Genomic DNA, 24,861 nt, shown 5'->3' on the forward strand with positions numbered 1-24,861 from the left:
AGAGCCTCCCAGGCCATCAGGTGCAGACAGTGCTGAGCCTCTGCTGCTTTCTGAGTGATTTTTTTCCTTCTTTCAGCCCTAAGTGGCCTTATTCACACACACACGCACACACACACTCTCAACTGAACACCACTCCACTCCCTTTGCAATTTTTGCTCATTACTTTCTCAATTCCTGCTAAAACATTGTTTACATTTACATTTACATAATTTATTATTATATTGTAATTTTCCCTTTACTGTGCCTATTGTCTTGTTTATTAATTATTGTACTGCCCTGCACTGTTTTGTGCACTTTACATAGCCCTCTGCAGGTCTGTAGTCTAGTGTAGTTTTGTGTTGTTTCATGTAGCACCAGGGTCCTGGAGGAACGTTGTTTCGTTTTTGCTGTGTACTGTACCAGCAGTTATGGTTGAAATGACAATAAAAGTGACTTGACTTGACTTATTTTGAGATGGTGGTCTTTAGTTGTAGACTGGTTAGTCAGAGAAAACTGCTTTGTAAGAACAGTATATGTCGGAGAGTTTATTCCATGTACTTCAAAACTGTGCAGAAAGACTCAACCTATTGAAATGCTCCTCAGTTTGAAAGATTGAGCATCCAACAGCTGTGAAATCTTGTTGAACTTCTAGCAAGCTCATTGCTTACAGGTGAGGAGACCAACAGTATATGCATTACTCTAGCTATGGTCTCACCACGGCTCTGATTATGCATCATTATATTATACTCAAACCCACACCCAATAAAGGCCGTTCGCTTTCCAAACCGGCTGCTGAACTTGCAGTGACTGATCTACTGTGACCATCAATATTTCCCAGTCCTCCATCATTCGGAAGGTGGTCAGAATTGTTCTTGTTTTCAGCAGAGATGGGCAACCTCACCTTTTTCCACATTGTGCCCACTCGCAATTGGTCTGTGCAGCCTTTGCTTCATTATCACTATTCACATCACACGAGCAATGTTACATGGGACCAGTGTAGCCAGGAGCAATTCATAAGCAGCCATATAGCCATGAGCAGTATTGAAATGCAGCGTATCGATGAGCAACACTATTGTATAACACAAGTAAGCATGACATGTGTTAGTTTGTCCCAGATGAGCCATGGGAAATATTAATCAACACTTGTGTTACCATGAGTGGCAATGACCTTCAAGCGTGTAGTCACCAGCAAAGCTCATCATCACAATATACTCATGACAAGTGTTGATCAGTCGCAGCTTAGCCATGAATAGCATTTATACGCAGAAGTATACCCACAGGCAAAATTCATTGGCATCTGTATAGCCAACAGCCATATAAATCTCCAGCAATGTCGCCTTGAGCACTTTTCATGAGCAGAAGCAGCAATGCAGCCATGAATATACAAAAACACAAGAAAGTAAGAGGAGGAGAAGGCCCCCTTAAGATTCCTCCACCTGTATGATCACAGCTGATCTATGTGGGCCTCAATTCCTCTTCTCTGAAACTAAATCCCTGATAGGTATTTATATCCACTTTAAGTGATCTAATTATATGGCCTTCATCACCCATGGAAGCAGAGAATTCCTGAAATTCACTTCCCTCAGAATGAATTTCTATCTTCTTCATTTTTAGCAGACCAGACTCTTATTTTGCTGATACATCTCCTTGTCTTTTGCAGTTCTTGAGCTTATTGTTTCTTCCGATACTGAAAACATCTCAATATTTCAATATTTTTACAGTTCCATTTAATATGAGAGAATGTATACAACATACAACCTGAAATTCTTGTTCTTTGCTGACGCCCACAAAAACAGGAGGGTGCCCCAAAGAATGAGTGACTGTAAAAGCATTAAGGGCCCAAAGTCTCCTCTGCTCCCCTTCTTCCACAAAGGACCGACCTTCCCACTCCCCCACTTAATTCAGCAAACAAGCATCAGTACCCTCCACCCTCCAGGCATTAGGAGGCCAATCTGAGGTTGGAGGGATGCCTCACCTTACATCCAGGTAGACTCCAACCTGATGGCATGAACAGTGATTTCTTGAACTTGTGCTAATTAACTCCACCTACCCCTTCTCTCTTTTTCCATTCCCCATTCTGATTACCCTCTCACCCCCTCTCTTCCACTCACCGGCCCATCACCTCACACTGGTTCTTGTTGGGTTCGATATGAGGGAGAGTGCAGAAACACACCCAGGACACCAGCCTTGCAGGATATTCAACTGATCTTTATTGATAACCCTGCTTGTACAGTATGTCAACTCCTCACACGCAGGAGTGACTAACTGAGTGACATAGGTTTCAGGTTGTGTTACTGTGTGCATTCTCTGATAACAAACTGAAACTGAACCATTTAACTACCACAACATCTCCCCTTCTTAAAAGAAAATAAAAACTAGTTACGTACTTCTTGTGTACAGAACTGCATTGAAATTATAGTTACTGAAATTGAGCGATTTAGTTCACTTTACCCATAGCACATAACTTATGCTCCTTACATAAACATAAAAAAGAATTGTCTGCACTAAGACTGTCTTTCTACTTGTTTATAGCAGTCTCTCTCTCTTTGTCCAAAAAAAGAATTGCTAATATTATAACTTTGTTTTTAATGGTCTCTCTCTCTCTTTGTATAAAGAGGAATTGCCACTATTATAAGTCTTTCTCTTTGTTTTAACGGTCTTTCTTTCTGTTTATTTTCTTCCTTTTTTTCTACTAACTTTTTTAAAGAACAGTCTCATTTTGCAAGTTGTTTTCAGTATTAGAACTCTTTTTAAAAACACTAAATCTAATGGAGGTCAGGGTAGACTACCTGAACACTCAGTCAAAGTGAGAGGTTTATTCTGCCTCTTTAGTCACTTGCCCTAAGCTATTAGGCTGTGAAGTTTATCTCTCTGGTGGGACAGATAAGCTGCCTGATCTGGTGTAGGTTGCTGGAAGTGTTGGAGTGGATGGAGATTTTTGAACAGGTGTGTTCACCTCAGGTAAGAGGTCCTCCTCATAAGGTTCAGGCCACTCTGTTTCTTTCTCTACCTTTAGTAGACTTCCAGCTTTTCATGAGCTCCTTTTGGAACAACTGGCCATCCATGCTCTCGGTATTGTATGACCTTGTTGCAGATTTGATCCTTTTTCAACTCATCGCAAATTTCAACTGAACTTTATTGATAGCCCAGCTTGTACAATATGTGAACATATCCCCAGTGGGGTTGGCTAACTGAGTGGCATAGGAATAATATTAACTACCACAACAGCTCCCCTCCTCCTTCCCTTTATTCCATGGTCCATTGTCCTCTCCTTTAGCCCTTTACCTCTTCCACCTATCGCCTCCTAGCTTCTTACTTATTTTCCCTCTCACCTGGTCTTACCTTTCACTCGAGAACTTGTACTCCTTCTCCCTCTCCTACCTCCTTTTTCTCGACTTCTGCCCCTTTGATTCTAGGAATTAGCAGTTCAAAATTCAAAGTTCATTTATCATTAAAGTATATGTAACCTTGAGGTCTGTCTCCTTACAGGCAGCCACTAAACAAAGAAGCCCAATAGAACCCATTAAAAGAAGACCATCAAGCACACAATGTGCAAACAATGAAAGTAAGCAAATAGCATTCAGAACTGAAGTTCATGAAAGTGAGTCCACAGACATGAAGCCAGACATCACTGCAGCCGATTCAGGAGCCCATTAGTTGTGGGCCACAGCCTCAGTTCAACGCAGAGACAAGTAAACCTCGCAGAAGAATGAGGCCTGTCTCTCGTTTCCAGCCTCAACACCCTGACCTTTTCAATCTGACCTGGTGCGTCAAACCTTGGGTCATTCCTCACTCTCAGACCTGCCGCTTCGATACGCTCTTGGGCGCAAGCCTCCCCACCTCAATTTGGCCCATAACCAACCTTTCCAATTTGGCCAGGTGCTAAATTGATCAAACCTCAGCTCATTCCTTGTTCATGGACCTGGGCCCTACTGCTTCAATATGCTCCCGGGCCCAGGCTCTGCCGTCTCAATTCAGTCCATACCTAATCTTTCCAGTTTGGCCTAGTGCTTAAATCGATCGAACTTTGGGTCTTTCCTTGCCCAGGCTCCACCATTTGGACTCTTATCTCACCTTGATTCTGCTATTTTGAGTTGCCTCCAAGTCTGCTCCAGCTATGACTATACTTTGGCTCATTTCCCTCTCTTGGGCCAGGCCCCACTACCCCGACTGTGCCTCATGTTTGCTTGGCTCGGCTCCGCCACATCAAATTACCTCCAAGTCCACTTCAGGAATGGCCAAACACTGGCTCGTCGCCCTCTCTCTGGCTCGGACCCTGCCGCCTCAGTTTGGCCTGTACGTGCCGTGCCGTAACCGTCCCGCACCTTCAAGACGTCCGTTCTCACTGCAAAAACGCCAGGTCATACAGGTGGTTCTAAATCTCAATTCCGAAAGGGAAGTCACAGGCTAACGATTGCAGTCATGGCATCCGAGAAAAAGCGCAATTAATACAGTAATTTTGTTCATTTTGTTTGCAACCAGCAAGTAGTTACTGTTCTCCACCAGCACTATCTTAAACGGGAGTTGTATTGACTTCAGCGGTATCCAGCAGCTACACTCTGGTATTCTCCTCAGTTTGTTTATGAGCAATAAATAACTACAACTCTGTATCATGAACAGTTGCCAGCAGCTGCAGTGTAGCCATGGGGAAATAAGGTTGCATATACAGCAGATGCACATTATTCCTGCTCACTGCAGCATCAGCTTGATAATAATTGCCCATGGTGATAGTGCTCTTGATGAATGCAGTTCCTGGCTACACGTCTGTTGAGCACAGCAGCTCCCGAGTCCGTGGATACACAGTTACAGATGAATTAGTGATGTTCTCTGGTCTAACGTAATCACAAGAGACTGTCATCAGAAGCAGTGTAGCCATACACAGCAATAGTCTATAAACAGCCAAACCCAGAACAGAATAACCTGAGTCATGCTAATCATCAGCATAATATCTTACTCTTTTTCTTAAGCCCATCACCCCTACCGGGACAGCACCACGCCAGAGTCCTCTGGCCTGAGACAGACTTTCAAGTTGTCCCCAGATGTAGCCCATCTTTGAGGATCCTTCCTCTTCCAGGGGTGAGGTCTTTGGAGCTTCTGTCGGCATCTCTGTAGCGTTTTTACGGGATGGGGTTGCTAGTCCCATGCCCCACCATCCTCCTTTCGCAGCTGGGCCTGTGGCTGTCCGCGGCCGAGTTTGGCAGAATATTGATGAACAACATTGATCAGGAAGCAGGGTCTCCTGGAGAAAGCCCATGTGGTCACGGGGAGAACATGCAAGCTCCTTAGAGGGAGTGGAGGGGATCGAACGACGATCGCTGATTGCTACCATGTCACTCTCAGACACCCAGTGTGAACTTGGTCTCGCCAACCTTGAGGGGACCACAATGAGTGCAGTAGGCAAGGTTAGAGGAGGCACATGAGAACCTTTGTCTCTCCTGTATAGATGTCTGAATAGTGATGAGGGAGGAGGTGTAAGGGCAAGGTTACATCTACTTCAGATGCTAATTCATTACCTTATAAAGATTCTTTTAACCTTCATGTATACATCTGTAGAATAACACAGCCATGAGTGGTATAGGCATGAAGGAAACATATTTGTAAAGCATTGTAATTGCTGATAATCACGGTCCACAATGTAACCGTGTTCAGAATTCATTGGCAGCAGCATGGCCACGAGGATTCAGCATTGTCTGCCACAGAGGAAAGAGCGGTATTGATCTTTGACAAGACCCAGGAACAGGATTTAGCAGCACCGTTACCATGAGCTGCGATAATCTGGAGCATGGTAGCATGGAGCTTCCTTCATCAGTGACAAAGCAGCCTGTAGTAGTATTGATCAGTGGTACTGTCTCTGCAGATTAGCAGCTGTAAACTGTAAGCAGGATTCATCCACAGCTGTCAAGGTACAAACAGCAATGAGGCAGCAGTAATCTGTGACAATGGAGCCAGGAGCAGCTTTCATCTACAATGCAGCCACTGACTGTTTTGATCAGCAGCACTGTAACATGAGAACAATTAAGCTGTACACTGTTCAAAGTGAAATTTACTATCAGAGTACATACATGTTACAGTAACAGGATCAATGAACAACAAACGGTGCAAATGCAAATATAAATAAATAGCAATAAATAACGAGAGCATGAAATAACAAGATAAAGAGACCTTAAAGTGAGATCGTTGGTTGTGGGAACACCAGAAATCGAATGAGTAGTGTTAACCTCTTTTGTTCAAGAGCCTGGTGGTTGAGGGGTAGTATCTGTTCTTGAACCTGGTGCTACGAGTCCTGAGGCTCTTGTACCTTCTATCTGATGCCAGTAGCAAGAAAAGAGCATGGCCTGGGTGGTGAAGATCTTTGATGCTGAATGCTGCTTTTCTATGGCAATTTTTCATGTAGGTGTGCTCGATGATTGGGAGGGTTTTACCCGTGATGTACTTGGCCGAATCGACTACGTTTTTTAGGACTTTCCACTCAGAGGCATTGGTGTTCCCATACCAGGCCGTAATGCAGTCAGTCAGCACGCTTTCTATACATCTGTACATCTTTCTACACTTTTATACATCCATAGAAGTTTGCCAAGGTTTTTGTTGAATCTTCGCAGACTCCTGAGGAAGCAGAGGCACTTTGTGCTTACTTTGCTGTGATGGAGCACATCTGGCCGGTGATTCTGGCTTCTTCCCCCTCCCTTTCCAGTCCTGATGAAGCACCTCAGCCCGAAACGCTGACTGTGTATTTCTCTCCATAGATGTGGCCTGACCTGCAGAGCTCCCCCAGCAGTTTGTGTGTGTTGCTCTAGATCTCCAGCATCTGCGGAAACCCTTGTGTGTTTCTATGAGTAATACTTGTTGGCAGCAGGGTTACCTTGTGTAGCGTTAATCAGCAGCATTGTAGCTCTGAGTAACAAGTCAGTAACAATGCAGGCAAGAGCAGTATGTTATATATGCCACAGTAGCCACGACTGGTATTATTCAGCAATGCTCTCACTTAGTAGCCATGATCCGTATGCATTTTAGCCATTAACCTGTTACGCAGTAGCCACAAGTAGTATTAACCAGCAGCAGTACAGCCATGGGGAGAGTCCATTGGCATCAACTCATCAGCTGCTGTAGCTTATCCATGAGCAGCTTTTGTTAGTAGACGTATACCTAACAGCAGTGTCACTCTGAGCCAGTGTGTCCAGAAGGAGCAGTGCAGCATTGAGCAATATGTACCACTAGCAGCGTGTAGCACTCTTCAGCTGTACACGTGAGCAGCATTCACACTACTCAACATCAGACACCCTGGACACTTCAATTCTCTCAGTGTGAAAGATTCAAGGATGTACTGAATAAACATTAAAGATTCTGAAAATGCCAGAGATCCAGGTTAACACACACAAGATGCTGGAGGAACTCAGCGGGTCAGGCAGCATCTATGGAAATGAGTAAACATTCGTGTTTTGAACTGAGATCCTTCAATACAATCCTTGATGAAGGGTCTTGGTCTGAAACGTAGACTCTTTATTCCTTTATTTCTCCTGCATTTAAGGATGTATTGAAGCTGGTTGGAAGTTGGGGTTGGGGAGGTGGGGCGTAGGGTAAGTGGTAGATGGGATGTAACTTTAACCGATCTTTGGAAGTCCTGGACCTATAACCACTCAAAGTGGAGGAGCCATGTTTTGGATGGTAATAGAATCTCAGGAGTGCACAGCAACTCCATATAAAAGGTTCACAATCTCTTTGCCTTGGAATCCTCTAAGATCATCTTACGATCCAGGGACATGATTATGTTTCTTCTTCCTGAATTTCATAGAAGGTGGAAGAGGATGGCTCAGTAACATTCTCACGGACTAATATGTTGAGAATCTGGTGTTCCTCCTGCAATAACACACAAAAAATTGCAATTCCGGCGGCATCTGTGGAGAGGAATAAACAGTCAACATTTTGGGCAGAAATCCTTCATCAGGGCTGGAAAGGAAGAGAAAAGAGGCTAGCATAAGAAGAGGGGGTGGGGGGGAAGAAGTTACAGCAATAGATTCTGCCAGGTGGGAGGCTACTGAGACGGAATATACTGTGCTTGCTCCTCCATCGTGAGAGTGGCCTTATCATGGCAATAGGGGAGGCTGTCGACTGACATGTCGGGATGTGGTTGGGGATTGGAATTAAAATGGTTGGCCACTGGCAAACCCTGCTTGTGTGTACGGAGTGAAGGTGATTGACAAAGCGGTCCCCCAATCTACGTCGGATGTTACTGATGTAGAGCACAGAACACCGAGAACACCGGATGCAGTAGATGACCCCGGCAGACTCACTGTTAAAGTGTTTTCTCATCTGGAAGGATGGGTTTGGACCCTGAATGATGATGAGGGCGGAGGTGAATGCGCAGATGTAGCACTTTGTCCACTTGCCAGGAGGGAGATCAGAGGAAAGGACAAACATACAAGGGAATTACTTTACTTTATTGTCACCAAACAATTAACACTAGAGCGTAGAATCATCACAGCGATATTTGATTCTGCGCTTCGTGCTCCCTGAAGTACAAATCAAATTAAATATAATAAAAATTTAAATGATAAATCATAATTAGAAAATAGAAAAGGGAAAGTAAGGTAGTGCAAGTCAGGTCCGGATATTTGGAAGGTACGGCCCAGATCCGGGTCAGGATCTGTTCAGCAGTCTTATCACAGTTGGAAAGAAGCTGTTCCAAAATCTGGCCATACGAATCTTCAAGCTGCTGAACATTCTCCTGGAGGGAAGAGGAACAAAAAGTGTGTTGGCTGGGTGGGTCGTGTCCTTGATTATCCTGGCAGCACTGCTCCGACAGCGTGTGATGTAAAGTGAGTCCAAGGATGGAAGATTGGTTTGTGTGATGTGCTGAGCTACTTTCACAATCTTCTGCAGCTTCTTCTGGTCTTGACAGGACAACTTCCATACCAGGTTGTGATGCACCCTAGAAGAATGCTTTCTATGGTGCACCTATAAAAATTAGTGAGGGTTTTAGGGGACAGGCTAAATTTCTTCAGCTTTCTCAGGAAGTAAAGCCGCTGGTGGGCCTTCTTGGCATTGGGCTCTGCTTGGTTAGACCAAATCAGGTCATTTGTGATATTCACTCCGAGGAACTTAAAGCTTTTGACCTGTTCCACCTACGCACCACCGATGTAGATGGGGTCATGCGGTCCGCTACTCCTTCTGAAGTCAACAACCAATTCCTTCATCTTGCTGACATTGAGGGATAGGTTATTGTCTTTGCACCATGCCACCAGGTTCTTAATTTCCTCTCTGTACTCAGACTCATCATTACCCAAGATACGACCTACAATTGTGGTGTCATCAGCAAACTTATATATTGAGTTCGATGGAAACTTGGCTACACAATCATGGGTGTACAGTGAGTACAGCAGGGGGCTGAGTACACAGCCTTGTGGGGCACCGGTGCTCAGAGTGATTGTAGAGGAGAGCTTGTCCCCTATTTTTACAGCCTGGGTCCTGTCTGTGAGGAAGTTGAAGATCCAGCTGCAGATCTGAGTGCTGAGACCCAGGTTCCGGAGAGACCAATCCTTGCAGGAAGTAGAGAGTGGTGAAAAAGGTAAAGAGTGTTTTGAGGATCCCATTGAAGATAATGGAAGTTGTGGAGAATGATGTGCTGGATGCGGAGGCTCATGGGGTGGTAGGTAACAACAAGAGGAACTCTATCCCTGTTAAGCTGGCAGGAAAATGGGGTGAGGGCGGATGTCTGGGATATGGGAGATGCCTAACTGCCTGACGGTGCTGGGAATCTGATTCCGAGAAGGTTGATTGGCCCTGTGGTTCTGCTTTCACCACACGAATTCATACGCCTTCTTGGCAAAATCTTTCCTCTCCAGGGATGAGGCCATTGAAGTTTCTGTTGCCATTTCTGTAGCTCTGAGTTTTTATGGGATGGGTTGCTTGCCCCATGCTCAGCTTTCCTCTTTTCGCAGCCTGACTGAGGACCTTTCACGGCAGAGTTCTGATGGATACAGTGGTACCGATACCGCTCTCCATGAATGTTGTTTTATAACTTTACTCTTAATGCTAATCACTCTTGCTGAAGCTTCTCTGTTCTCCGAGACTGCCCTTTGAGGTTGAAGCCAACTTGATTCCACTCTAGTTCTCTGGATTCAGAGGTGGCTGATGAGCCCAATGTGGGATATACAAACTCTTACATTAATAGGGCAGGTGCTGGCTAGTTTGTGAGTTGAATTTATAAATTTCAAAAATAGACTTTAATCATAATAAAATATACCAGGGTGATTGATAAGTTTGTGGCCTAAGGTAGAACAAGATGAGTTATACAGCTCTCATTACATGAACATACAGTTCAACTCTTTGAGTGATTATGCAGAAAGTTTGAAGTTAATAGCTCATCAGTTAATAACGCATCAGGGCTGATTGATAAGTTTGTGGCCAAAGGTAGAAGGAGATAAAGTTATTAACTTCAAACTTCCTGCATAATCACTCAAAGAGTTGAACTGCATGTGCATGTAACAAGAGCTGTACAACTCAGCTCTTTCTACCTTAGGCCACAAACTTATCAATCACCCCTGCTGTGGACACTTTCTGGAGGTCCAAGATCCGTATGCTCCACGACCACTGGACTAAGTGTGTAAATGTAGGCGGGGACTATGTTGAAAAATAAATGTGCTAGGTTTTCTAAAATTGACTCCTTCTACCCTAGGCCACGAACATATCAATCACCCCTCATATATGCAAAGGAAGAAACAGTGCAAAGAACATTTGCACTGTACAAATAGGTGGGTGAGTGTGTCTTGCACGCTGCAGTTGCTGAAGGGCTGTGTGCATTGGGGATGACACATCGTATGTGCAGGAAGGACTGGGAGGGTCTCTTTCATACCCAGGTGTGCAAGGTCCTGGTGCTACCTGAAGAGATCCCGTGAAGAAATATTATGCTAGGTGGTTTGGACAGTTTGCTTGGAGAACCACTCCAACATATCCATCATATTCCTGTCCCATAGTATCTGCAAGATGTTCCATGCTGATCATTGCTTGATGGACTTGTGGTCAAAGATGCTCACTCGGAAGTACTCTTCTACAAGGGACAAAGTAGTATGGCGACATCCAGCAGTTTGGGACATTGCACAGTAACGGAGCCAGGCCGATAACGTCTGTGATGATGGAGACTTCCTCATCCTAATTGGCAGCTGGGCCCTTGAACATAGACTCAAAGCTCATCCATTTCCCCAAACTAGAACAGCACCGCCTTCTGCACTGAATCCTCCTCTTCCACTTTCCGTTTGTACACAGGGAGAAGGAGCTGGTTAGTTTGCAGGGAATTCCTGTCAGCGGCAGGATGGCCATGAACAGGATTTGTAAGTAGTGGTGTGGTCATATCCATGAGCAATTGTCATCAGAAGCACTGCAGCTGTGTCTGGTACCTGTTGGCAATACTGACTGTGTCAGATGCTCACCATAGCCCAGAGCATTAAGCTTCACCAATTCACCGCACCCCCATGTTGCTCAGGATCAAAATATCTTTGAGCCGTTCACTTGTCCCGTTGTTCTATAAACTGTTCGATATTGTTCGTAATACATGTTTAACTTCTCTCTTTAATTCTCCACTAGTTATTTAAACAACACTATTGAATCCTAGAATTCCCTTGACAAGATTCTTTTTTACCACCTTTTGTTAAGCTAATCTATGGCTACTTGTAGCTTTATTACCTGCAAAAATACACAATACTGTTAACTGGAATTAATTGCTAGTACTATAGTAGTTTCTTTCCATGAATCCTGTGTTAAAACTTTTTCTGTGTGTTTCTATAGAACTATGGCTTCCTCCTTGAGCTCTCTCCTCCACCCCAATCTCCCACAGTAACTGCAGAAAAACTGGGGGGCAAATATGGAGCACCTTCAGAGTGTTTGAAAGTACTTTGTGTATTATTGACAAATGTACTGTGAAAACTTTGCTTTGCATGCCATCAAATACAGATCATTTCATCACATCAGTAATCAAGGCAGCACAAGGGAAAAGCAACAGCAGAATGCAGAGTAAAGGGTTACAGCTACAGAGAAAGTACAGTGCAGGCAGACAATAAGGTGCAAGGCCACGACAAAATTGATTGTGACATCAAAAGGTTAACTTATGGTACTAGGGGACCATCTAGTAGTCTTATAGCAACAGGATATCAGCTGTCCTTGAGCCTGGTGGTACATGCTTTCATCTGCGTAATGGAAAAAAGGGAAAAAGAGAGAATGCTTGGGATAGGTGGAGTGTTTGATTACACTGGCTGCTTTATAGAGGCAGCAGGAAGGGTAGACAGCTATCTAACCAACTCCCACCTCCAGCTGCTATGAACACAGATCGAGTCCTGCGGGCAGGGTTGTCAGGGCAACCTGATCTCATGCTGAGTTGCGGCTGTGCGTAAAGTAAAAAAGGTATCAAAAAAGAAAAGGGCCCATGACGAAGCCGTTTGAAATTGGCTGATTAATAAACACTGAGGCTGGAAAAACGCAGAGAACAGCAAGTAAATGGAGGTAGGGGACCTCTCTGGCTAATCTGTTCACTTTTTCTGGTCAGTAATCAATACAGATTGTTGGGCGCACCTCTAACATCCAATTTCTGAATGTACAGAAAATTTGCTGGGTATTAAATATACACATATGACACCAAAGTTCACAGTTTAAAGTAAATTTATTATCAGAGTATGTATGTCACTATATATTACCCTGAGATTAATTTTAGAGTCATAGAGCCATAGTAAACTACAGCGTAGGAACAGACCCTTCAGTCCATCTAGTCCATGCCGGACCATTTAAATTGCTTAGTTCCATCAACCTGCACCCGAGCCAATAACCCTCCATAGTCCTGCCATCCATGTACGTAACCAAATTTCTCTAAACCATTGAAATAGAAATTACACTTCTGCTGGCAGTTCATTCCACACTCACACCACCCTCTGAGTCGAAAAGTTTCCTCTCATGTTCCCCTTAAACATTTCACCTTTCACCTTTAACCCATGACATCTAGTTGTAGTCTCACAGCACCTCCATGGAAAAAGCCTGTTTGCATTTACCCTAACTATACCCTTCATAATTTCGTAAATCTCTATCAAATCTCCACTCAATCTTCTATATTCTAGGGAATAAAGTTCTAACCAATGCAATCCCTATAACACAGGTCCTCCAATTACAACATCCTTGTAAATTTTCTCTGCACACTTTCAATCTTATTTGCATCTTTCCTGGAGGTAGGTGACCAAAACTGTACACAATACTCAAAATTAGGCCTCACCAATGTCTTATACAACTTCTATATAATATCCCATCTTCTGTACTCAATACTTTGATCTAGAAAGGCCAATGTGCCAAAAGCTTTCTTACAACCCTGTCTACCTGTGACATTACTTTCAATGAATTACGGACCTGTATTCCCAATTCCCTTTGTCCTACTGCACTCCTCAGTGTTGTACCATTCTCTGTGTAAGACCTACCCCAATAAGTCCTACAAAAGTGCAACACCTCACACTTGTCTGCTTTAAATTCCATCTGCCATTTTTCTGCCCATTTCTCTAGTACATCCAGATCCTGCTGCAAGCTTTGATAGTCTTCCTCGTGGTCTACTACACCCACAATCTCGGTGTCATCTGCATATCTGCCGATCCAGTTTATTACACTATCATCCAGATCATTGGTATAGATGACAAACAATAATGGAGCCAACAGTAATCCCAGCTGTACTTCACTAGTCACAGGCCTCCAGTTATAGATGCATCCATCTGCTACCAACACACACAAAATTCTGGTGGAACGCAACAGGCCAGGCAGCATCTATAGGAAGAAGCACTGTCGATGTTTCGGGCCAAGACCCTTTGTCAGGACTAACGAAAGAAAAGATAGTAAGAGATTTGAAAGTGGGAGGGGGAGAGGGAAATCTGAAATGATAGGAGAAGCCAGGAGGGGGTGGGTGAAGCTAAGAGCTGGAAAGGTGATTGGCAAAAGGAATACAGAGTTGGAGAAGGGAAAGGATCATGAGACGGGAGGCCTAGGGAGAAAGAAGGGGGGAGGGGAGCACCGGAGGGAGGTGGAGAACAGGCAAAGAGTGATGGGCAGAGAGAGAGAAAAATGGAGGGGGGGGGAATAAATAAATAAGGGATGGGGTAAGAAGGGGAGGAGGGGCATTAATGGAAGTTAGAGAAATCAATGTTCATGCCATCAGGTTGGAGGCTATCCAGAAAGAATATAAGGTGTTGTTCCTCCAACCTGAGTGTGGCTTCATCTTGACAGTAGAGGAGGTCATAGATAGACATATCAGAATGGGAATGGGACGTGGAATTAAAATGTGTGGCCACTGGGAGATCCTGCTTTCTCTGGTGGACAGAGTGTAGGGGTTCAGCAAAATGGTCTGTCAGTCTGCGTCGGGTCTCAGCAATATATAAAAGACCACACCGAGAGCACCGGACGCAATATACCACACCAGCCGACTCACAGGTGAAGTGTCGCCTCACCTGGAAGGACTGACTGTGGCCCTGAATGGTGGTGAGGGAGGAAGTGTAAGGCAGATGGAATTTAAGCGGAACAAGTGCTACTCCTGTCCTTACACTTCCTCCCTCACCACTGTTCTCCCTCTGGTGCTCCCCTCCCCCTTTCTTTCTCCCTAGGCCTCTGGTCATATGATCCTTTCCCTTCTCCAGCTCTGTATCCCTTTTGCCAATCACCTTTCCAGCTCTTAGCTTCACCCCACCCCCTCCTGGCTTCTCCTATCATTTCGGATTTCTCCCTCCCCCTCCTACTTTCAAATCTCTTACTATCTTTTCTTTCAGTTAGTCCTGATGAAGGGTCTTGGCCTGAAATGTCAGCAGTGCTTCTTCCTATAGATGCTGCCTGGCCTGCTGTGTTCCACCAGCATTTTCGTGTGTTGCTTGAATTTCCAGCATCTGCAGATTTCCTCGTGTTTGCATCTACTACCATCCTCTGGCTTCTCCCACAAAGCCCCAATGTCTAATCCAATTTACTACCTCATGCTGAACACCATGCAACAGAATCTTCTAGGCTAACCTCCCATGTGGTACCTTGTCAAATGTCTCACAGGTGTCAGTATAGATAACATCCACTGCCTTGCCTTCATCTACATTTCTGTTAACTTCCTCGAAAAGTTCCATAAGATTGGTTAGACATGAGCTATCAGGCACAAAGCCATGTTGACTATCCCTTATCAGTCCCTGTCTATCTAAACACTCATATATCTGGTCCCTTAAGATCCCTTCTGATTACTTTCCCACTTCTGATGTCAGGCTCATTGGCCTATAATTTACTGATTTATTCTTCGAGCCTTTCTTAAACAGCGGAACAACGTTAGCTATCATCTAATCCTCTGGTATCTCACCTGTTGCTAAGGTGCTAATATACACAGCTCAACACATTAGTTGCACCATGCTCGAACTTTCGATTCCTGACTTTCTTTGAGGTCTCCACAACCAGTCCGCTATCTGTTCTGGCAATTAGGTTCCCATCCCCCAACAACTCTAGTTTAAAACTCACCCCCCTACCCCCATGCACCTCTAGCAAAACTTCCCACTAGGATATCAGTATTCCTGCAGTTCAAGTGCAAACCATCTCTTCTGTACAGGTCCCACCTTCCCTAGAAGAAAGCCCAAATGATCCAAAAGTCATAAGCCCTCCCTCATACACCAACTCCTTCGCCACGTGTTAAACTGTATGATATTCCTATTTCTGGCCTTACTAGCATGTGACAGGGCTACCAATCCTGAGATCACAATCCTGAAGATCCTGCATTTTAACTTAGTGCCTAACTCCCTGAAGTCTCTTTGCAGAACCTCATCTCTCTTCCTACCTATGTTATTTGTACCTACATCAATCACAATATCTGGCTGCTCACCCTTCCACTTAAGTATGCTGAGGACTTGATCCAAGATGTCCTGGACCCTGGAACCCATTGAGGAATCTCATTCTCATCCATAGAACCTCCTTTCTGTTCCCCTAATTAACGAATCCCTTATCATCACAGATCACATCATTCCCCCCACCTTCCTGTCTGAGCCACAGAGCCAGACTCAGTGCCAAAGACCTGCCTCTGCTGGGTCATCCCTGCCAACAATATCCACACCTGTTGTTGAAGGGGATGGCCACGGGGGTACTCTGCACTGGCCCCTTAACCCCTTTGATCCTCCCAACACTCACCCAGTTTCTTGTGTCCTGAACCTTGGGAGTTGCTACAGTGCCTCTCTATATGTTCAGTCTATCATCACATCGGCCTCCTAAATTATCCAGAGTTCATCTAGTTCCAGCTCCAACTCCTTAACACTGTGTGTTAGTAGCTGCAGCTCGATGTACTTCTTTCAGGTGAAGTGGTCAGGGACACTGGAGGTCTCCTTGCCTTCCCACATCTCACAAAATGAGCGTTCAACTATGCTGCCTGGCATCCCCACTGCTCTAACTGTGCAATTGTAAAGAAAGGAACAATAAATAAATGAAAAACATCCACCTACAGCTTTTTACCTTCTCTCATCAACCCTCTCCTTGTTGAAGCCTTGACGAACTAAAGCCTCAAATACCCACTCTAACACCATCCACTCCAACAATGCCCACTCCAGTAACAGCCACTCTGCTTGCCCTTGCTAATGAATCCCAAACTCTGATAGGTCACTGTTCAGATGCCTAAACTCCTGCGATGTGATGCTTTTTACTGCACGCTCACCTATCTGTGTGATCTCTGATTTTCTTGCAGACATTCATAGTACAGCAAAGAAATACAATAGAATCAATGAAAAACTATGCACGAAGTTTGATAAGCAACCAATGTGCAAACAAAGCCAAGCTGCGCAAAAAATGTTAATAAATAATACCGAGAACATGAGTTGTAGAGGCCTTGTAAGTGAGTCCATAGGTTGGGGAATCAGTTTAGAGTTGATGTGAGAGAAGTTATCCACAATGGTTCACCTGGTGGTGATACCAAGACACCAAGAAAATCTCCAGCAATTCAGAGCATTGTTTCTGGGCCAGTTTCTCATTGGCTATTCAGTGAATTGGAAGTGCCAGCTCACATGATCTAACATACACAGAATGCCCCTTCTATGTGATGTGTGCATAAAATATTTGTTTGATTTTAAGAAAAGATGGGGTTTATTTGCTTGTTACTACCATTTGAGTTCATTGATAGATTTCCTCCACAATCTAATTGTAAATTTTGGTCTAATTTTTTTTTTTTTGCTGGTGGTTTGATGTTTATCTTTAGAAGCTTTTTGTATGACGCATGACTCCGGGGTTGAACACCTAATGGGTTCTTTTTTTCTCACTTTTTTCTTGCTTTAGTAGGGTTTTTTTCTTTTCTTCTCTTTTTTTGTGTCACCATATTTTTCAATCCTTAATATTATTGTTTTTCTTTCCCCTTTTGAGACATTGTGTTACTTACTTCGATGTACTCTTGTTATTTTGGATAATAATAATAATAATAATCAAAAGATTGAGAAGAAAAATATTGTGCAAGTAAATCTAATTTCCAGGCATCTATTCTTTCATTTTAAATTTCTAGCTGTTTTCCCTGTCATCCAACATCACTTCATTTTTTGTCTTTTTTTTATTATTTTCTCTCTTCATCAAAAGAACAGCCATAAATTCTTTGTGGTAGTTTCCAGTTAGGTTTCCATTAGGGCATTTTGCATCTTCTCCCATGTCTAAACTGGGAAATATTTGTGGAATGGGATAGAATCTAAAAATAGAAATAGAATTTATGGAGAGAAGGAAATAGATGGTAGTGTGTGTAAAAATATTTATCTTAAATTGCTTCTGAGATTCCCAAATGGCTGCTGAGATTGTAAATCATGTAAAGTCGTTAATTGAGTGACAGCCTTCTATCTGCCTAAGGTGCCAATTATTTCAGATGTAATGAACATTGTTGTTAAACTTTGCACTGTTTCACTTGTTATCGTGTTAATGCATGCTTATCTCATTCTCATGGAACACAGTTTGTTGCTCTGAACATTGTAAGCAGGGCCTTATACCGAACAATCAACTCAGCCTTTGTCTAGAATTAGCAGGCTGTCCATGGATTACAAGTGCCTGAGATATGAACATTCTATGTATGAACAAGCTCCCATAATAATGTAATTGCAAAAGTCTGATGTATGGAGATATGAAAGTCAGAACTAGTTCCTTTTCCCTCTTTCTCTCCACTTTTGGCAATTGTTCTTTCTTTTCAGTTTAGGTTTATTTGTATCTTCTTTCCAATACTGTGTAGATGTGGTTATGATGTCGAATAGTTTTTTTTTAGTATTTTCCAACTTACAGATAGCTGTGAAAATGGGACCAATTTGTTACCTGGGGACAACCTGTACAAGATAACCAATTGTCTTTAAATTACGTTCATATTAAGAAACTAAAGTTTAAAAAGAAATCTTTCAGGGGATTTAGTCTGTTCAATTTTCCACCCTGTTGCAACTTTAGCAAAAAGAATTTATTCTTAAATTGACAGGATCAAATTTCATCAAAATGCTGAATGATTTTTTTCCTCCTTACCAAAGTGGAAATGGTCTAGGCTGATTATCAATTTGTAAAATGCACCTTGTCGTGATAGATTTTTTTTGCATGTGTTGTGAAGTTGGCATTATTGTGTTAATGAGTTATAGATTTAAGGTGGTCAGAACGTGTTCCTGACAGTACCCCTCCTATTGTGTAGGCTGACCTTGGAATACTTAGAATGCATAGCACAGCACTGGTTTATCCTTGGTTTATGTTCCTCTTAACATGCTCTCATCATACTTCCCAACACTCTCCCCCTTTAACTGTCTTTCAGAATCAAAATCAGAATCAGATCAGGTTTATTATCACTGACAGATGTCATGAAAATTGTAGTTTTGTGGCACCACAGTGCTGTACATGAAAAAACTACTGTAAGTAATAACTTAGAATAAGAAATACGTTAAAAAAAAGAGCAAAACAGTGAGGGAGTGTTCATGGGTACATGGTCCATTCAGAAATCTGATGGCAGAGGAGAAACAGTTGTTCCTGAAACATTGAGTGTTTGTCTTCAAGTTCCTGCATCTCCTCCCTGAGAGTAGCAATGAGGAGAGGTGATGGGGATCCCTAATGATGGATGCAGCCTTTTTGAGGCACTGATGAGGATTTCCTTAATAGTGGGGAGGCTACTTGCCCATGCTGAGTCTGCAGCCCCTTGCAGTTCTTTCTGATTCTGTGCAATAGCCACTCAATAGTAGACAGTGATGCAACCAACTGGAAAGTTCCCCACAGGACATTTGTAGAAACTTGTTGGCGTCTTTGGTGACCTACCAAATCTTCTCAAGCTCCTAATGAAATGAATCTGCTGGCATGGCTTCTTTGTAATTGAATCAATATGTTGGGCCCAGGATACACCTTCAGAGATGTTGATGCTCAGGAACTTGAAACTGTTCATCCTTTTCATTGCATACTCCTCAATGAGGACCAGTGTGTTACCCCGACTTCTCTTTCCTGGTCCACAATCCATTCCTTGGTCTTATTGACACTTGAATGCAAGGTTATTGTTGTGACACCACTCAACCAGTCAGCTTATTTCAGCCCTGTCTGCCTCCTCAGCTCAACAACAGTTGTGTCACTGGTGATTTATTTTCCCTTAAAATGTTTTCATACTATTCTCTCCAATGAAAAGACAGATTAAGACAGCCTTTGTGTGCATTTATCATAGAAATGCATTCAAACCTTTCCATATCTGAAGGCACGCAAAGAATGGTTGGCAAAGATGGTGACATAAATGTGATAATCACACATAGAATGCACCATCAGCAACAGAAACATAGATAAGGCCTAGCCCGTCATTCAATGTGATTATTGTTGACCAAGTATCTCAATAGCATGTTCTTTTCTCTCCCCATATGCCATGGATGCATTTTGTGTCTAGAAATCTATTTCCACCTAATATATATTCAGCAATACATATTATCCTCTTCTTTGATGAGGAATCCTTTGGGCTCTTGCCTTCTGTGTGAAGAAATTTCTCCTCATTTTAATTCTAAAGGGTATACTCTGTATACAGAGACAACACAGTGACTGCTAGTTCTAGAGTCCATCCTCATGCACGGGGAACATTCTATTTGCATTCAACCTGTTGAACCCTGCAAGAATTTTATACCTTTCAGTAAGATCTCCTCACATTCTTCTGAGCTCTGGTGAATCCAGGATGGGTTGATTCAATTTCTCCTCATATAACAGTCTCAGGAATCAGTCTTGTGAATCTTTGTTACACTTCCACTTGCATAAGGAGATCAAAACTTCACATAGCATTCCTGGTGTGTTCTCACCAAGACCTTGTAATTTGATGTCCTTGTTCCTCTACTCAAAACCTCTTGTAATTGAGATCATCATACCAATTTATACTGTCTCCTGCATATCCATGTCTGCTTTCAGTGACTGGTGTACAAGGCCACAGGTTTCTTAAATCTGCATTTGCAAATACATCCCTATTTAAGCGATACTCTACCTTTCTGTCAAAGGGATAACTTCACATTTATTTGCATTGTACTGCATCTGGCCTATGTTTTCCCACTCACTCAACTTGTTCTAATTCATCTTGAAGCTTCATTGCATCATTCGTATGTCTTATACAAACAAATAGATTGATTCCTGCAACACCAAGCAACACATTGCCTGCCACTCCAAAAAGATAAAAACAGAGTGTAAGTAAATCTGTCTCTCAGATCATCTCAATCTATATCAGTATATTAACCCCAATCCCATGTGCTTCAATTTGGCACATGAATGTCTTAGATGGGATCTTCTCAAATACTTTCTACAAACCCAAATAGAAAATTGGAGCAGGAGGAGGCCACATGGCTCCTTCAGCCCACCAGGAAATTCAATATGTCATGGCTGGTCCACGCTGGTCTCAAATCCTCTCCTATGCCTTTTTTCTTTAACCTTCCTTTATCTTATTTATTTATTCACTTATTTATCTCTTTATTAATATCTGGTTAGACCTGACTTGGAACATTATATTCAGTTCTGGTTGCCTCATCGTAGGAGATATGTAAAAGCTTTGGAGAGGGTACCGTGATTTAACAGGATACTGCCTGGATTAGAGAGCATGTTTTATAAGATTAATTTGAGCGAGCTAGGGCTTTTCTCTTTGAAGTAAAGGAGGATGAGAGGTGATTTAATAGAGGTATATAAGATGATAAGCAGCATTGATAAGTGTGGACAGGCAGAGAATTCTTCCCAGAGCAAAAATGGCTAAAATGGGCATAATTTTAAGGAGATTGAAGAAAGTATAGGGAGGGAGTAGTAGGTGCATGGAATGCCTTTGCCGGGGTGGTGGCAGAGGCAGATACATTAGGGGCATTTAACAAATTATTAGATAGGCACATGGATGATGAAAATATTGAATGACTATGTAAGAGGGAAGGGTTAGATTGATATTAGAGTAGGTTAAAAGTTCAGCATATGATATATAATTAGATATATACTCTAAATAAGTATATCTAATGATTTGTCAGACTAAGAGACAGAAAATTCCAGACATTCACTACCCTCTGAGGGAAGATTTTTCCTACATATCTAATCTCTTATTTTGTTTGTATGTTCCATCTTTTCTGACTCCTTAACTAGTAAAATAATTTCAAAATTTTCCTTTTCAAGATGCTTTAGGAGATTGTACGTTTGAATCACGTCATCCCTCACTTTTCTAAACTCCAAAGAAAACACAAACAAAACTGTTTGATTAGACAACTATCTCATTCCAGGAATTAGCTTGATGAATCTCCTTTGATCTGCCTCCTATTGACTATATACCTTTTTAGGTAAAAGGAGCAAAACTATTCCTAGTATTTGTTTCCTCATCAAAACTTCACAGTTCTTAAAGTCCAACTCTGTTTGCAGTAAAGGTCAAAATGTCATGCACTACCTTGAATACTTGTTGGACCTGCATTTATGATTTGTGCACTGGAGCACCTAGTTCCCTCTGAAATTTACTTATTTGAAGTCTCTCTCCATTTAGATGATTATCTTTTTGATTCTTCTTACTCAAATACATTACTTCACATTTCTCATCAAATCTTGCTCAGTAGTTTCTCCCAATTACACAATCCATCTATATACTATTGCAAAATCACAACATGCCCTTTCAATTGTTTTTGTGTTATTGGAAAACATGCATTTTGTTCCCTCCTTTGAGACATTACTTTAAATAGTAAACAACTGAGGGCCAAGGGTCAGCCCCTGGGATTGTCCACTAGTTATCTGCATCTAGCCTGAAAAGGATTCATTTGTTCCAGTCTAGATGAAAGGTCTTGGACCAAAATGTCAGCTGTCCATTTCCCTACACCACTCTTCCCTCTGACCCGTACCTCCAGCTTTTTGTGTGTCATTCCTGATTTCCAGTATCGGCAGAATCTCTTGTGTCTGCACCTCTTCTAATTCCCTCTTCTTTATGACATGCTAACACATTTCTTCTAATTTTGGTTTATGTATTAGCCTCTTATGTGGCACCTTGTTTGAATACAGTACATCTACAGACTCTCCTTTATCAATGCTCTATGTCTCTTGTTAAAATGATTAGTTTTTCAATAAACCATGTTAATGTGGTTTGATTGTCTTCAGCTTTACTGAATGATCCTCCATATCTACTGGTTGTCCCTTATCTACTCATTACATCCTCAAAAAGGTAACTCCCATAGGTTTATCAAACACAGTCTCCATTGCCAGGTTCCTGTATCTTTTTGGCATTCCCTAAGTGACTTGTTATCACATTGCTTTTAGAATAGATTCTATAGATTTGCCACCTGCTGATGTTAGGTGAACCAGTCTGTAGTCTGATGTTTTTTCCTCTCCCTCTTTTAAATTTGTAATGGTTCATTCAATTTGCACTTTTAATCCAGTAATACTAATTTCTTTTAACTCTTTTTTACTTGACTCTTGGTAAAGCATTTTTGAGAAGCTGTTTGTATTTGCTTCCTCGATTCAATATGATGACGTATATGTACTTCGATAATAAATTTACTTTGAACTTTGTACCTTGATGAGGATGAGCTTTTGTTTAATTGGCTTTACCTTTTAATTTGTTCTTCAATATAACTCTGACTAAGTGGTCTATATTTGTTTTAATTAATGCTTTCATTTTACATAGCTTTTGCAGATCACTTTTATCTTCTGTGCAAGTTTACTCTTATATTGCTTGTGATCTCCTAACTAATCTCTTGATTAACTAAAAAAAAAATTAAACTGCTGTCAATCCTTAGCCTTGCTACTTTTTCTGTCATTGTCAATGTCTTTTGGTCAGATTAGGTCACAATGCAATATTGCCAAGGAAAATGGAAGGACTGGCTTTATTCCTCTGAATCTCTGATTGACAATATCTCTGTTGATCAATTTTTACAAAATCTGAATATCCCCTCACTTTCATCTGATTTTAAAGCCAAACTCAATGCGCCTATATCATCAGAAGAAATATCTTTTGCAATTTCTGCACTGTCCTCAGGGAAATCTCCTGGACCTGATGGGTTCCCTGTAGAATTTTATAAATCATTCTCTTCACTTCTCTCTCCTCAGTTACTTTCAGTACTATCTGACTCGTTTAATTACGGCAAACTGCCACCCTCTTTCAATGAGGCATCTATTATTCTTCTATTAAAAAAGGGCAAAGACCCAACAGAGTGTTCCTCGTATAGGCCGATCTCTCTGCTCAATGTTGATGTAAAGATCTTAGCTAAAGTTTTGGCTCATAGATTAGAAATCATTATTCCCTCCATTATCTCTGATGACCAAACAAGCTTTATTAAAAACCGTCTCCCTTTTTTTAACATTCGGCGTTTATTTAATATCTTATACTCACCTCCAACTGGGATTCCTGAATGTGTTATTTCCCTCGATGCGGAGAAAGCATTTGATCGTATAGAGTGGAACTACCTTTTTGCAGTCTTAGAAAAATTTGACCTCGGCCAAAGTTTCATCTCTTGGATCCAATTGCTGTACCTGTGTCCTACTGCTTCTGTTTTAACTAATTTTCAGAAATCCCAAGTATTTAATCTCAAACGTGGCACCCATCAGGGATGCCCCTTAAGTCCCTTTCTCTTTGATTTGGCTATAGAACCTCTAGCGATAGCATTTCGAAACTGTCCTGAATTGACCGGGATTTGGAGAGGGGGTGTTGAGCATAAAGTTTCTCTCTATGCTGATGACTTATTACTCTTTCTCTCAAATCCGTCTACATCCTTACCTCTAATGTTTTCACTTCTTGACCAGTTTAGCCAGATCTCTGGCTATAAACTTAACTTACATAAGAGTGAACTTTTCCCAATTACTAAAGAAGCACAAGAACTAACATTTCGTGATCTCCCTTTTAAAGTAGTCCATAATCAATTTACTTATCTTGGAATTACAGTCACAAGGAAGCTTAAAGACCTCTTTCGTGAAAACTTTGCCAATCTTTCTTATGCTATAAAACGGAGTCTGGTACAATGGTCACCTCTATCTATGTCTTTGGTAGGTCGTATTAACGTTGTTAAAATGTATGTTCTCCCCAAATTTTTATACTTATTTCAATCTATCCCAATTTTTATTCCTAAATCTTTCTTTGATTCCTTAGACTCTATTATTTTGTCATATCTGTGGCAGAATAAGCGCACTAGAATTAATAAAATCCATCTCCAAAAATCTAAAAAAGAGGGTGGCATGGCTTTACCTAACTTTCATTTATATTATTGGGCAGCTAATATACGCTGTGCTACCTTTTGGCCTTTCTTCCACGGCCAACCCGAGTGCCCTAACTGGGTGGCAATGGAGTTGAGCTCCACTAAAGAATTATCTATCTCTGCACTTCTTGGCTCTGCACTCCCTAGTAGTCTGCCCAGATCAATAGCCAATCCTCTTGTTAGACACACTTTGCGTATATGGGCCCAGTTCAGGAAATGCTACGGTTTCCAGAGG

The 24,861-nt window shown here is 42.1% G+C and overlaps 1 protein-coding gene across 7 annotated transcripts in view; it reads left to right on the top strand.

Annotated features, from left to right (window-relative positions):
* Window positions 1-24,861, top strand: part of LOC140715275 (catenin alpha-3-like) — a 1,577,100-nt gene that overhangs the window by 195,853 nt on the left and 1,356,386 nt on the right. The gene's annotated exons all lie outside the window — the stretch shown is intronic.

Source organism: Hemitrygon akajei, chromosome 23 (genome assembly GCF_048418815.1).
Source record: "Hemitrygon akajei chromosome 23, sHemAka1.3, whole genome shotgun sequence".
NCBI lineage: Eukaryota > Metazoa > Chordata > Chondrichthyes > Myliobatiformes > Dasyatidae > Hemitrygon > Hemitrygon akajei.